The following is a 16,373-nucleotide window of genomic DNA, read 5'->3' on the forward strand; positions in this document are numbered from 1 at the left end:
CTCCCTCCAAATTCTTCAGGTGTATATCTCTGGATCCAAAGTTAATTGCTCAGAACCTCAATTTCCCCAGCTGTAACATGGAAGTGATCATGCCAACATCACAACTGTTAGAAAGAGGCAAGGACATAGCATATGTAGTTATATTTATTAAGTTACAAAGTATTTTATAACATTCTTTTGATCTCAATTACCAGCATTATTAGAAGTCTTTTTAAAAAAGCATATAAAATATAACTAGTTTTAAAGAAAGTCATATAAAATATAATTATTAATTACTGAGAAACAAAATCAGCCAGCTAGAAGCTGTTTACTCAGCTTTTAATGAACTTGCTGCTTGAAGCTGGAATATCTAGTTTTTAGTTGCTAATTCCCAGTTTGCATAAAAAGAGGGACAAGTGCAAAGATATCATGAATTCTAATAGAATCGTGGTATCTTCAGCAGCACCACAAATCACCCCAAGTAAACATACAAACTAAATAAAGCATGTAATCGCTAGGCAAATTGACCTTCAAGACAAGCCCCCAGCCCACTTTTCCAACCTGATGTCATGCATTAAACCCCCTTTTTATAGAATTAGAGGAATTCTGGAAATACCACTGTAATCTATTGTATGAATTTTGGCTATATAAGGGGTGTGTGTGTGTGTATATATATATATATATACATATATATATATATATATATATATATGTATATATATATATATCTCCTGCCGGCTATCAGATATCCAAAGGCATTCTTTACATTAATAGAAGTAGATGGCTGCTCAGGGGATTTGATTTCCTATTCTGTAGGATACATAAATTCTTCCCTCTAACCCAATTATTACCCTTCACTAGAAGTAAAGGAAAGCCCTCTTTTATGCTCTTGGAGTTTTTTACACATAAGTCATTGTAGCAGTCATTGTACTTGATACATAGCTATCTGTTTATGGATATAAGGTCCTACCAGGCTTTGAAAGACCCTGTCTTAACCTTCTCTGTGTCAGGGAGTACGTAGCAAGGTGCTTGGCTATGGTAAATGTTAAGAAAGTTTGATGAATGAATAAATGAATGAATGGCTCCATCAGTGAAATTCCAACTAGAGTTTTTATTTGTTTGTTTGTTTTTTGTCTTTAACCAAAGTTTATATTAATTCTCTAAAGCAGAAAATATTCTTCTTAGAAAAGGTCTCAATTTGAGTTTCTAGGAATCTTTTCATATTAGTGCGAATGAATTTCAGATAATTTCCTGGGAGTTATTGTGAATAGGGATTACTGAGGACTGAGGGGTGAGTTGGAGAAAGCAACCATCACTGAGTAAATGGAGGTCCTCAGCAATATTCATCAACTCCTTTTTCTCCCGTCTGTTTTGACCAGATAGCACAGCTCCCAGTTGTATCAAGTATGACTGCATACGTCCTTTGCTAAGCAAAAAGGAATAGCAGCAGCTGCCACTTATGAAACTCTTACTTTTTGCCAGGAACTGTCCTAGGCATTTTATATGAATTGCCTAATTTACTCATCACAACCACCCTAAAAAGTAGTAACCTTAACAATTCTGTTTTTCCGATGAGGAAACTGAGGCATGAAGAAGTTTCTGAAGGGCACTCTCTCTGTCTGAACACTGTGCCCACCGCTCTGTGCTCAATGTTTGGATTAGCGACGCTGGTGCCAGGAAGCGTAACAGGACCTGATCCAGGAACACTTCTGCATAGCTCTGGTCTAAAGTTCAGGCTGGGGGCAGATTGCAGCAGGTTGGAGATGGGACTTGTGGGGAATGTTTGTATGTCCCACATGTTTGGCACAGCAGACTCCCTCTGCTCTCTCAAACTTGGCTGGAAAGACAAATGCGCTGGCTTTGGATAACTCCAACTTTGCACGTATTGTTGATATTGATGTTCTTTCGTCTGGATGGGAATGACAGACGTCTTTTGTCCAGATCTGGCAGACATACGAGAGCAGAGCTGACTCTCCCTGAATGCAATGTAACTGCCGACATCACAGACATCCCTAAGCTGCCTAAGTAATATAAATGCCCTTCTTTCATTTTTCTCCACAATTATTCATAAAATATTGAATCAACTAGAATGCAATATGATTTATGAAGCAGCTGGACTCCAAATAGTTCTGAGTCCTCCCATCCCCTGTGAAGAATGGGAGGGAGAACATAAGCCGGCTAGGATAATAGGCAAGCATCCCATGCCAAAGTTGGGTTCCCAGGGGCCTCAACTACCAAGGCAGTTCAGAGCTACAAAAGGTAGAACTGCATCCAAAATAAAGCTAATCAGAGGAAGTTGAGAGTCAAATGCACCCTGAGTTCAATGGAGCAGATGAAAAGGATGTTAAATAGAAGCACTGCATAGCATGTTGATTATGTGACATGCTCTGTCTGAAGCATCTTTTATGAATTACTTTATCTAACCTACAGTAGCCACAGTGATCTTCCATCAAAGATGAGGTAGCAGACACTATGAGGTGTTGAGGACCTCTTTTAAGGCTGCACAGTGACAGGCACCTTGTAGGAAGGCTCACACCAGGTCACAGAACTTTCTTGCCTGTAAAACAAGCTACTAACCCAGGAGTCTGTGTCCAGGCTGATTTGAGATTGGTCTGAGAAAAGGCCGTACAGGTAGGAAAGGAGTGCAAGGAAATTGCCAAGGGCAACCTTCCTTATGGTTGGAAAGTACCAGTTAGTGGATCTCTTAAACTGGTTTAGGGTCAAGGTAGAAAAACAAAAAGATTCTGCTAATTAAATGTAATTAAAGCAAGTCAGTCTAATACAAGGAATGGAACATACAAAACACAAATGATAGGCATTCATAAATGGAGTAATGGCTTTTTATTTTTTATTTTTGAAATAAGAACTCTTGTCTCCTGAAATGCTTTTGCCATGAGATTATCAACTCTAAGAGATGGTTTACCTCTTATTTTTACACTCTGTGTATAAGGGAATATATTAAATGAGATTTGAAATTTTGTTCTGAGAAGCATGAAAATCTATTCTATTTATTTAAAATAATTTCAAATTTTTAATTTTTTGTATTGTTTGGCATATTTTGTATATTTAGACTCTGCACAAATTGTTAGGGGGTAGGCAGAATAATGGACTCTAAAGATGTCTGAGTCCTAATTTCTGGAACCTGTGAGTATATAATGTTATATGGCAAAGGGGGATTAAGGTCACTAATCAGCTGAGGGGAGATGATCTTGGTGTTCCCAATATAATCACAAAGTCCTTAAAAGTGGAAGAGGGAGTCAGGGGAGAAGACACAGAGAAAGAAATGTGATGGTGGAAATAAGGTTGGGTGATGCTATGTGAGAAAGACTCAGCCCACCATTGCTGGCTTTGAAGATGGAGGAAAGGAACCATGAGCTGAAGGATGTGGGCTTCCTTTAAAATTAGAAAAGGCAAGGAAACAGATTTGTCTCTAGAGCCTCTAGAAAAAATTGTTGCCCTGATGACACCTTTGTTTTGGCCCACTGAGACCTATGTCAGGCTTCTGACCTATAAAACTTTGAGATGATAAGTTTGCCTTTGGTTTATGCTACTATATCTGTGAAAATTTGCTGCAACAGCAGTAGAAATTTAACATCAGGTAGAATTTTTTCTTTTTTTTTTTGGCAGCTCCTCACAGCTTGAGGGATCTTAGTTCCCCAACCAGGGATCAAACCTAGGGCCCCAGCAGTGGAAGCGCCAGGTCCTAACCACTGGACAACCAGGGAATTCCCTAGATTTTTTCTAAAGATATTGTTTCTTTTATTTTTTTTATAAAAAAATCATGATCTGACATTTAAAATTCTGAGGCATTATTCTCATCCTCTAATAAGAGTTTATTATGTCTCTGGATGGGCCATGTGGGACTACTGTCTCCCATTTGAAGGGTAGAAAGAATAGGGATACTAACAAAGATTCTCTCCTTGACCAAACTTTGGACATGCTCCTCTGAGCCCTGTTTTTGACTAAGCTCATCCTTGACCCTGGCCTGACTCATCCAATTAGAGCAAGAATCAGTATACTAAGTCAGTTTAGCAAGAATCCACCCCCCCCCCACAATCTGATCATCATGACCTGCCCTCAGCAAAAATTCTATTAAATTGGTTTAGCTAGAATTTCCATACCCTTGATAACTTTGTTTAGTAATTTTCTCATCCTGCTCCTTGGCTATAAATAGCCACTTCTTCTTATTGTATTTGGAACTGAGTTTGGTTCTTTACTGAAATGTGTTTTTCCCCTATTGCAATAGTTAGTGAATGAAATCTGTCTTTACCACTTTAACTGGTGTCTGGCTCTGATTCTCCTTGATAACATCCAGCAACGTGTAACACATTCTTGATAGAAAGCAGGGATGACCTATCTCAGCCTTCAACTCTATCTGTGCAAGACCTGAGCAATAAGTTGACAGTGAAACACTATTACAATTACAAGTTTATTTTTTGTCTGGTGTCCCTAACAATTTTTTAATTTATTTATAAGAATCAGCCAGTCACTTCAGCATCATGTGGGCCACAAGTTAACCTTTTAACTATATTGCTTAACTATTATTTCTTTCATGTATTCAATAGTCAATCAAATTTTAATATTTAAATAGGCATTTCAGTTTGCATTATGAGCAATCTACCCACTTTGAAGAGAAAATGATGTGCTTTAACCAACCGATACTTCTCTATGGAAATCTAAAACTTAGAAGACATCCAAAGCTTCACTCAATCCAACACCTTATCCTGTCTCCCTGACTTGACTGGTAGCCCCCTGGACTAAGAGTTAGGTGAATCATTTTTATGAGTTTTGAGGGTGACTATCTCTTTACTGTATTAACAGTGTTTTCCTATCTATTTATCTCTGTCTTCCTACATTTCTTATACATAATCAGCTAATAGCCTTCAATTTATTTAGCCAGAGAAATGTGAGATACTTCAATGGCTACATTAAATGGCTCATATTCTAAGACAGTTGCTCTATGTCTCATGAAATTATCACATCCTGCTTTTTAATTTCAAAAATGAGTCAAACATCATTTTAAAATACTAGAATTATTAGGTCTGTAACTAAACTTAAGACTTGAAGATAATATTATGAAAACTATAGTCATTGGTCTTATTTGTATCAGGAAACTTTCACCTTCGTTTAACTCAGCAAGGGGGATCAGTGTCAGGTACTGCTACTCATATGAAAGTGAACATGGTGAGGTTTCAAACTTGAGGAATATAAAATTCAGACTGCTAAGTAAGTTAATTATACAAATAACTTCAAAATGTAGTAGGGTTGTAGCAGAAGTATATTGAATGCCATGGCAGTTCAAGGAAGGGTTGTTCACTGTTAGATGGTGGACATTTAAAAGGCTTCAGAAAGGAGGTGATATATGAGTTAGTCTTTGAAGGATGGGTAGTCTTTGACAGCAGGATAAGGGGTGTGGCTTATAAGGGGGAGAGCAGCATAAGACAGGCACAGGACAAAGTGCATTTTTGTGGTTCAGCGAGTAGACCAATTCAGCACAAAAGTAGAGCATATGTAAGAGAAGCCTTTAAGACTGGGCTAGAAAATACTCTATGGCCAGAGATTAGAAGATAATTTAGAGAGTGATGGGAAGTCCTTTTAACATTTTGAGCTTCCCTTAATTAATCTGTCAGTGTTAGGTAGGACGTTTAGGTGAATGAAGTCTATAGACAAGGAGAGTTGTTAGAAAGCTGCTGGGATGACCCACCTAAGAGGTAATGAGAGGTAGCAGGAACTGGATTGAGGCAGAAGGGACGGAAGGGATGACACATATTCCATACATATGACAACATCCCCAGGGCTTCATGCCCAGTGCCCTGGTTAGACTAAGACAACAACAAGAGATGTTGATAGCTCCCAGGGTTCAATGCTTTGTGACAGAAAGATTGTGATGGTCAAAGTAATTGAGGTCAGGCAGAAGAGCTATTCTGGTTATAATTAACAGGATGAGTTCATTTTTTGATATGTAAAGTTAAAGTTCATTTTCTGATATGTAGAGTTAAAGATACCAGCAGGAGGTTTAGGAGGAAATGATTGGCAATCAGTTACAAATGGGGGATGGTTGCTTGGCAGAGCAACTAGTATGAAGTTGTCGATGTAGAAGATGTCAAAGAACACATGGGAATGAGATTCCAGAGGAAGAGAATTTAGAGGAAGATAAGAAAAGAGGGTTCAAATAGAATCTAGGGACATTACTATAGTAGGGGACCCAAAAATGAGGATTCAGGGAGGAGTGACTTTACAAAGGGAAGGAATGATACAAGTGATGAATGCTGGAGAGAGGTTAAAAATAATGAGAATGTCTAAGATTGCAGCAATATCTTATCACTATAAAGCAGTAATTCTGGGAGAGTGGTAGGGGTAGAACACATTTTGCAAGGGGCCCACCAGTGAATGCAGAGAGAGTGAACAAAAATACATTTTCAACAATTTAAGAGGGATCTCTGGAACAGGAACTTGAAAAGGCGGTAGGAATGATGATGCCATTTTGTGCTACATCTGTAGAGTGAATTCTGTTGTATGACAACACTAATAAAAGTGACATAAATATTAAAAGTGGGTAACAAATTACATTTATAAATTAATACATGTACAAACCAATCTTAGAAGCCTGTAACACATTTTTAATATATCCAACTGGAAGTCTGTGGACCTTTAAGTTCATTTGGGATCTCTATCAAATTCTTTCCGTAAATGGGAGAAGTAGGTATAAATATTTTCCTTGTAAAGATGTTAAGACTTTTAATGTAATCGGAATCACAGTCCCCAAAGTACTAACTTCTTAGTCTATCATTTTTGAGGAGGGATTGATTCGCTGCTTATCTACCCTGGAACCTGAAATTTATCCCTATGAAGAGAAAAGACTGATGTTTTAAGAAGTTGAATCCTCTAATAGATAACTCGTGTCACCAAAAGAAACTTAAGTCCTATGCTAGATAGACCAAAATCGCCTTTGGAAGGCTTGGGGATCAGAGAGCCAGGTCTGGAAAATCACAGAAATTTGGGCTGAAGACTCTAAAGTTTCAGGCAAAGCTGATGAAAAATCCTACTTGGTGGATTCAGAACAGATAATTTATGAAGTTAATTAATGAAGTTCAGAACAGATAATTAATGAAGGGAACAAATGGGCAGGAAAGTGTATGATGTAGGAGAAGTTCCCAAGGTTAGTAGGAAATACAGGTGGGTGATCCCAGAGGTGAATTATTCCATATGGCCCCTCCAGCAGTGAAGTCAATCTTTGTCAGTGTGTGTTTCTCAAAGAGGAGCCAATAGCTTTGTGATTATTATTATGGCATATTCGTGTAAGGCTGGTATATACAAAACAAAACAAAGCAAAGAAAAACAAAACAAAGTAAAACAAAACAAAACAATATGGGCTCTTTGGGCTGCAACTTCTAAGTTTACCATTGATTTGTAATCTCAAATCAGGTCATACACCTTGTACTTTATTTCCTTTTAATAAAATTGTGCTACGATATTTTTCAATTTGTTGGATTTTTCTGTAGCTGTCCTTTTTCTCCATATGGACACAATGACTTCTTCCCTCAGGATACTCTGTGTGCATTACTATAAGAGCACGTATCTTTTTTTTTTTTTCTTTTAATATTAGAGTCCCCTTGCAAAATAATTCCTCTAGAGCATGGGTCATGCCTCCAGGTCGGGGGAACTCAATACACATTTACAGAATTCCTGAATAGAACCAACAAGCTACTTTCCAAAACAATTTCAATGCACAGAAAGAGTTGTGGTTTTTTTTCCCTCTGACTTTCACAAAAATAAAGGACTAATATCACCAGCAGGCAAATTTTGTAAAATTACTCTCCAAAGTGCTTCAACAAAACCTGCCAACACAACTCAAACCCAAACTTCCCCATCGCTGCTTTGTAGCAAAGGGCCTCGCTGGGACAGGTTGCCAGTCACACCGAGGAGAGCCAGATTAGATTTAGGAAATGGACAGATGTTCTCCTGGGATGATGGAGACAGGCACTGCCACATACATTTTCACATGACGTGTTAACCAATATTCTTAGCCAATTATTCAGAGGCGACCAGCAGTTAATGCATGCAAAGGCAGGAGCTAGAATCATCACTCATGGCTCCCACATAGTCCCAAACTCCTGCCAAAGTGCTAAATTCCTCTCCAGCTCTGAAAGACACGGAGTTCATTTTGTGTGCCCTTGGCTGTGCTCCTTGAGGATTATATTAGAACATCTAAAGCTGATTACAAAATGGTCATTGTGGATGAATAAACAGGAGAAAATAAAACAAACACTGAGGATATATGCCTCAAAATACTGAACTGGAAAGAATGGGTTTTACGTATGAGAATGCATTTGAGGTCTCAAAGGTAATTACCCCGAGGCACTGGAATAGTGCAATAAAAACAATAGCAGCTGGGCCACACCAGTGCTATACTGTGATAACCACTATTAAGCTCATTTGCAGCAGAAATATGGTGTAATAATATCTATCTTTTTAATGGGAAATAGAAAAACATGTAAGACAATTCCATTTTATTCAGAGAGATGTCAGTAAAAGAAAGTCAACAACTGCAACCTTTGCTTCTAAGCGTCCATGTGCAAAACGTTATCGTAACTCTGACATTGCTCTGGGCTCGAAGCAATGCAAACTTGGACCTGGCGCGTGGAAAATAAGACGATAAAGGGATGTAAGCCTTGTTTCCAAGAAGCTTGTAATGCTAGCTACCATTTTAAAAGTAGCATTTCATTCTTGGGGGAGATGGTGCTACATGAAAAATATAATGATTTCTATAACAATAATTATATTATTATTTCTATACTAATAATTTTTGACACATGTATTGATGTGGCTGGATATATAGAACTGTATCTGTCAGAGTCCAGTCAATGAAACAGAAAAAGTTCTGAGTTTTTCCCCAAATAGGTAATATAATAGAGGTGATTGATTAGTTGAAGAAGTGAGAAAGATATCTTGTTTCTCCCTCTCTGTCACTGTGAAGTCTCCTGCCGCTGCTTCCCATTGGTGAACCCAGCCAGGAGCCAGCTAGCAAGGTGTCCTGGAACACAGAGCCTATCCATGAAGGTCTGTTCTAGTACAGAGCAGAGCAGAGAAAGGGTGAGGAATGAAAGTGAGAGCAACGTGGAAAATGACCAGCACTGTTTCCAAAGCCCAGCCTTGCTATGCTACCCATAATCTCTCCCCTGAATGACTGCAGTACTCTATCACCGTTCTCCTTTAATGAACTCAGACCTCCTTCTTATCTGTTTTCTATACTGCAGAGAGAATGATCTCTTCAAATTCCCCCATCTGATCATGGAGTACTCTGGTCCCTTTAAAACCCCTCAGTGTCTACCAATGCTCTTGGCAAAAAGACGAAACACTGCATGTGACCTGCAAAGCCCTTCACACCCTGGCGGAACTACCTCTCCAGGCCCATCTCACGTACCACTGCCTTACTATCTCTGCTCCACTGGTTCTGGTCTCCTTGGCTTTTCATTGATTCATTCAATTACTCAGCAAAACTTTATCAAGGGTCTGCTTTCTGCCAGGCATTTTTCTTCACACCAGAGAAAGAGCAGTTAATAAAACAGATGCAGAATACACTTGTCTGGAGGTTTTGTGTGTGTGTGTGTGTGTGTATGTGTGTGTGTGTGTCTGTGTGTGTGTGTGTGTATGAGTGTGAAGGGACAGGCACAAAGTAAGGACATGAATATAGAGTATTTAAGGTGGTTAACAGTGCAGTGAATGCTTCCATGTAACATTAGGGAGCCCTCTCTAATCAAGTTATGCTCAGGCAGAGACCTAAAGGCAGAGACCTACGCTATAGCGTACATGCTATATATTGGGGAAGAGCTTACGAGGCAGAGGAAATATCAAGTGCAAAGTCCCTGAGGAATATGTATAAAATTCTAAAACTTTCTAAGTCACTACTTCAGAAGAGGATTTCATATTCTCCTCTCACCCTAGATTGATCAGATTATTTTAAATAATATGCCTTTATAAGATAAAGTTCCCTCATAAATTCACATTTAAATTGTATATTCGTTGGTATAATAAGTTGATAAACATTTACCTCAACTACTTGGCTATATACTCTATGAGATTAGTGACTGGGTTTTCCTTAGGAAACAGGAATTACTGCATAGAAGAGAGATCCAAATACACAGTTTCTAAAAGACCAAAGCATATTTCCCCTGCATATAATAGTTATGGGTACTCCAGCAGCTCTGTGATGTCAGGAGCCCAGAGTCTCTCTATTTTACTTCCCCAGTATCCTTAGAATAGTTATGTATTGTTCAAGATACTTCATTATTACATTCACAATCCACACAGCAGAAGAGGGCAAGATGAGCAGGGGCAAAAGGGCAAGCATGACTTCTCCCTATAAGAGCATGACCCAGAGGTTGCATCTGTTACTTCCCCTCACATTACTTCAGGCAAACCTAATCACATGACCATACTAAGCTAGAAAGGAGGCTGGCGAGGCATGTGCCTTAATAAAAATGCTATTTCCTTGAAAGATGGGCTGGGCAGATATTGGGAGATTCCCAGAAGTATCTGCTACACCAAGCAAGAGAAGCAAGACCGAGGCCTAGATATACATATGAGAGCCAGCATGCTTGTAGGAACTGAACTGAGTGACTTAACTGGAACAGGAAATCTGTTTTGATCAGAAGCATTTACGGTAGTGGTTGGATGACAGGGTAGAACTTAAAAAACCAAACCAAACCAAACAACAAAACCCCCCAAAACCCCCACCCTCTCCCCGCAAAAACCCCCCAGCAGCAACAAAATTCAAAATTCTGCAAAACATCTAAAGAGAAAGCTGAAGGGAACTGTGAAGTGTTATATTATACAGTTTAGTCACAGCTTAAGTTGGTGGTAGGGTATATGGGCCAGGTTCAAACACCAGTGCCTAAGGTAAAAATACCTTTAGTGCTGAAATTATCATTACATTTCCTCAGAGAAATGACATGCTGTAGACCAACAAGCCATTTTTCAATACATTCAACTGTCAATTTCCTTCCTATGCTGTGGACAGGTTTTTGGTTTTTTATTGACACCAGATGAAGAAGCTGATTTCTGTTTGATAGTCAGTGCGTAGGAAAAAAATCTTTGCTTTACCTTGAACATTAGAATCCCAGTTAGAGCTATAGAATAGAACTGAAACTAACAACTACAGATTCACATAATTTATTAGACTCACCCTGGGACCTAAACTCAGAGTAGAATGTTAAATAGAATCGTTTGCCCCAAGGAGTCAGCAAACTTTTCTGTAAATAGCCTGATAGTAACTATTTTAGACTTTGTAGGTCATATGGTCTTTGTTGTAACTTTTCAACTCTGCTGTTGTAGCACTAAAGCAGCCATAGATAATATGTAAATGAATGAACATGGCTGTTTCCTAATAAAACTTTATTTACAAAAACAGGCAGCAGCTGGATTTGGTCCAAGAGTCCTAGCTGGCTAACCCCTGGTCTAAATTGCAAGTTTAATCTCTTTTTGGGGGGATGGGGGGAGCATATTTTCTTTTGTACTTCACAGAAATTAAATGAACAGCAGTGCTGCTCTCCTTAGCAGAGACTCTTAGACCATAGCATCAGGTTTGCTGTCTTGTTAAAAATTACACATTATAAACAATACAGGAAGTGGACATGGAGGAATGAATGTCCACAGGGGGCAGGTCCTCAGTCAGGACTTCACTGAGGAGGCAGTGTTGAGCTAAACCAAAAAGGATGCTATTTATTGAGAATCACTAAGAACTCTATACATGTTATATTATTTATCCTTAACACTTTTATGTAGTTTCATAACCACGGAGAAGTTAAGAAAACTTCGAAGAGTCTCAGAGCTAGCAAGAAATGGAGCCAAACCAAGATTTCAACTCAGGTTTCTCTCATTCATTGTGCTGTTAGCCTCCTGAATTTGAATGGCTTGGGAGGTTGGGAGTTGAGATTATTGCTCTGTAGATATCAGGAACTGGATCTCCCCTCCACATCAATCCATCTCATTAATACTCAGGTCATTTTCAGGGATGTTGCTTACTTCTGCATCATGTGGTCATAAAGGTAATAAGGAAATAAAGATTTCAAGAATTTTTATAACATTGTGCCAGGGAGATACCAAGAGGTTTTAGAAAAAAAGAAACATCTGCCTTCCATAATATCACAATGCATGATGCCTGCAACAGCTCCAAGTCTGAACGAGGTCAAATTCATATCAATTTATTCTATATTTAATAAACTTTCCAAAATACAAATTCCATGATTTCAAATATTTACCACTAGGCAGAAACAAATTAACATCTTCTTTTCCTGCTTTCTATTCTCCTCCTCTCTCTGAACAACTGCAGTGGCTCACCAAGACATTAAAGGATCACATACTTCACGGCTGTAACCACCACATTAAAGGCTGGCGTAAGCAGCAGATTTTAATTAGAATTTGGAAAGAGCATTTCTGTATAAGTAAAATAAAAACACAGGTGGTTTAGAGTTCACTCTGAGACTAAACCCCCAAACACTATTTAAAGAGCAAAGTGGTTAAAGGATTTCATTTTTCCGGTCAGCTCTACCCAGGTAGAAACAACAACCCTACCATTCCTGACAACGTGGGATGGTTATGTACATTTGGCTCTGGGCCAACTGTTGTATGCTTTAATGTTCTCTAACAGTAGAAGAAGGCTCTCCAGTAAAATGCCAGGCAGTTTTCAAGCACATATCGCTCATGCCTTAAGTTTTAGCTATCTTATAATTTCATTAGAATCATGATGTTCCTTGGCCCCTGCCTACTACAACGTGCCCCCTAACCCCAACCTCTACCACTGTTAGAAGAATATCATTCTCCTTTTGAGTATGTCTTTTTAGAGCCTGTTCCATCACTTTATGTCCTTGTTTTTTTCGATTCTCCTTTAACAACCAAAGGAATGAATAGTTATCTTTGGAGCATGCATCTGGCTAGGAAATCATCCCAAACTCAAACTAGTGACTGCTTTGCTGACAATCACTCATCAGCGTCCTCACTGAATATCTAAATTGGTCTCATTTTGAATGCTGGCTGGACAACTAATACATAATGAGAGAAAATCTAGACTGAAGTGACGTTCTGCTTATAAGTGCCTTGGGATTAAACCAAGGGCCAGTGCTTGTCAATGTCAGGCACTAATTAAGAAGCACACAGGTTTTAGAATGGGACTGTTTGGGTTCAAACCCCAATTTAGCCACTTTCTGGCTATGAGGACTAACAAAACTTGCCTTTTGTTCCTCAGTGTCCTTCATCTGTAAAATGGGAGTGATGATATAGTAGCTAAGTTGGAGAAGTATTCTGAGGTCTGTGTGAGTTTACACTAGGCGTTAAGAACAGAGGCTGGCATGTGGTTAGCGCTATAGCAGTCTTCTATTGTTATTGTGATGATAAGTGACAAAGGTTGAGAGCCTGTGCTACATTAAGTACTGAACACACATTATCTCATTTACTAGCCAGTCAACTCTGGAGGTTTGTGTATTTGAGAAAACAGACCTTAGAGATTTATAGCTCAGAGTTTCACAGTGGTAAAATGGAGAAGCCTGTCAGACTCCTGAATTCATACAACAATAGCAGAACTAAAAGATTTAAGGCTATTTTCCTCATTAAATAAATATAAATAAGGGGAGATGTCTTCTAAAGCACATATATCTACAAACAGCGAAATATATATTTGCATACGGACATACTTCCTAAGCACAGTGAATGTTTGCAAAAATATTTATATTTACATACACCATCCACTTTAACATCATCAAGAATACTTTGTACCTTAGAACAGACAGTAACTTGGGTTAGAAGTATATTCCAATAGCATTGATCTTGCAGCCAGCATCTTCTCAGTATCCTTGCCCATTTATATGACTATTTTTGGAAAATTAAAGGTGTAATTGCTTAATGATGCTTTTATGCTTCCTTGGAATTATCTCTAATACTTGTCAGAATACTCACTCTTAACTTAAAGGTATGTGATGTTCTGGAGGTTGTTTAGGCTTCTTTGTGGCATTTTTATGTCATTTAACTTTCCTTCTAGGTTATTGATTTCTTAGTGCATTTTCGTGCATCGTCACTGGCTTTTGCCTGGCACTGTTAGAGGATATTTTTTAAAGATTTTAAATCATAATAACAGGGAATAATGTAAGTGCAGAACTTGAATCATCAAAACATTTATAGAAGGTCCAATACAGATATGTAACTGTGTGGGCCAAGTAATACCATCAATTGTTATTGGTATTTCTCTTTAACATATAAGTGACACTTCCTTGTGACAATATTAAAGTACAATATACTGTTTACTTGAATTGTAAGATTGGAAATTATGTGATTCTGGATGAATTTTGACGATGTGGAGAGCATCGCATAATTTCAACTTGGGCACATAAAATTACATCTTTACATTACAATATAAAATTGCATTTCAGATTCATATAAAATGCTTCTGTACAGTTTATAGCTCTTTACTGTTTTTCCATATCCCCCTCGAGTTAGCCTCATGATTCTTTTGCTCATTGCTTTGTTACTCATTGCACTGATTTCATTTGAGCATTGTGATATTTGGGGCAAAATGTCCTTTTTGGTGCAAGGCATTTAGTACTTCTGTCTTCTGGACAAAAAATACACTGGATATTGTGATGACCAAAATACCTCCACCTATTTCACAAAGCCTGATATGGAGTTAAAATAACTTCCTCTCAAAATCATTGGATACCAAAAAACCATCTCTCCCTGTCAGCCGTTGACCACCTTGTACATTTCTTGTTTTCTGAGATCATGTTCACTCTGGTCTACTCTTCCTTCCAATATAATGAGGGGTGAAGAAAGTGAATTGACAGGAAGCAAAGTAACTGTCTAAGCAGTGAACTGTCTAAGGGACCTGGAAAAAATTCAGAGAGGAATCTGGAGGACAGATTAAACCACATGGATAGTAATAGCAGTTAAAATAGTAATAAATTGAACATATTCTGCATACCAGGCATTACATTAAGGTAGCTTATATGAATTATTTTGTGCCTTTATCTTCACAACAAACTTGTGTGGTAAATACAAGTAATGCCCTAATTATATACATGATGGAAAGCTTACATAAAGTTTGATGTGAATTAGTTATTGCTCAGCTTTTTTAATTTAAGAGAAAAAGTACACATATAAGAAGGAAGGAAGTGCATTACAGGACAAAAGAGAAAGAAAAAAGGACTTACCCTTCAAAAATCCATATATAATATGGGACATCAGAATATAATGTTAAGCTGACTTTGAGCCTCCAGGATGTGGATATTACTAAAAATTGATTTAAATTTCCTAAGTATTTTTAAAAAAAGAAATGCAAGAGTTCAGCCAAGAAGTACGAAAACCAAGCTAGAGAATGCTGTTCTTATAGCTTCAGAGAGATGCATAAAGAGTTTTACTTGGAGAACAAAACTCATTTTAGCTGTTCTAGAGATTACACAGATAGGACATCTAATAAATAGCCAGATGACAAAGTCAATACTGAAAATGGTTCTCAACAGGCTGAAAGCAATGAGTCAGAACAAACACATGGAAACATATCAAATGCAGAGTCCCTTGTTTTGCTTCAGAAATTCAACTGTGTAAGTATAAGATGATGAAGTCCCTGCTTGAAAACAGAACATGAACTCACAGTCCTGGGGATTTAAGTGTCATCTGTGGTTGCAAAAAAAGGACAGTTTAGATAAATTTAGGTTGCATTAATAGAAGCAAATTATCTAGATCACAGGAAGCAACGTTTTTTATACTCTGCTATACACCACATAGAGCAATCACAGTGGCAAAGTTGTGAGATTTTGAATTACTGCTAAACAGGGCCTGAGATGGGTGCTGGTAGCTATATGTATGTCGTGATTTTGTTTTAAACTATGGCTGTCACATGTAATGTGCAGGATATGTGCCCTTACTCCTTGATTAGAGTGTCCGTGAAACACATTGGTAAGGAATCATGGCCTTCAAGCCCCTTGAGCTCAATTGTTTCTTGGAAGTTGTCTTGAGGTAGTACTTTAAGTAGTCACTACAGGTTGATTTGGCTTGTCCTGAAATATGTCACATTTTCACATCCAGAATCTATAGTAAAACTGCATAATGATTTTATTTATTATTTGGTTTAGAGATTTGTCTTGGGCAATTTAATAATAATTATCATTGTGACTATTGATTGTTAAAATATTCTTCAAAATGTTATTATGGCTCTCTGGCTTTTCTTAAAAATATATTCAGTAAACCCACTTTAATCATGAATTTCTGAAAAGCTCTATGATAGAACTGAGGAAGGTGAGAGTAAAGAGGCAACGAATGGGGCAAAAACCAATAAGGCCAATATCAGAAGTGAACAAACATGCACAAACACATGCATACACACACACCTAACTGTGGGTGTGTTGTAC

The sequence above is a fragment of the Delphinus delphis genome, chromosome 5 (genome assembly GCF_949987515.2).
Source record: "Delphinus delphis chromosome 5, mDelDel1.2, whole genome shotgun sequence".
NCBI lineage: Eukaryota > Metazoa > Chordata > Mammalia > Artiodactyla > Delphinidae > Delphinus > Delphinus delphis.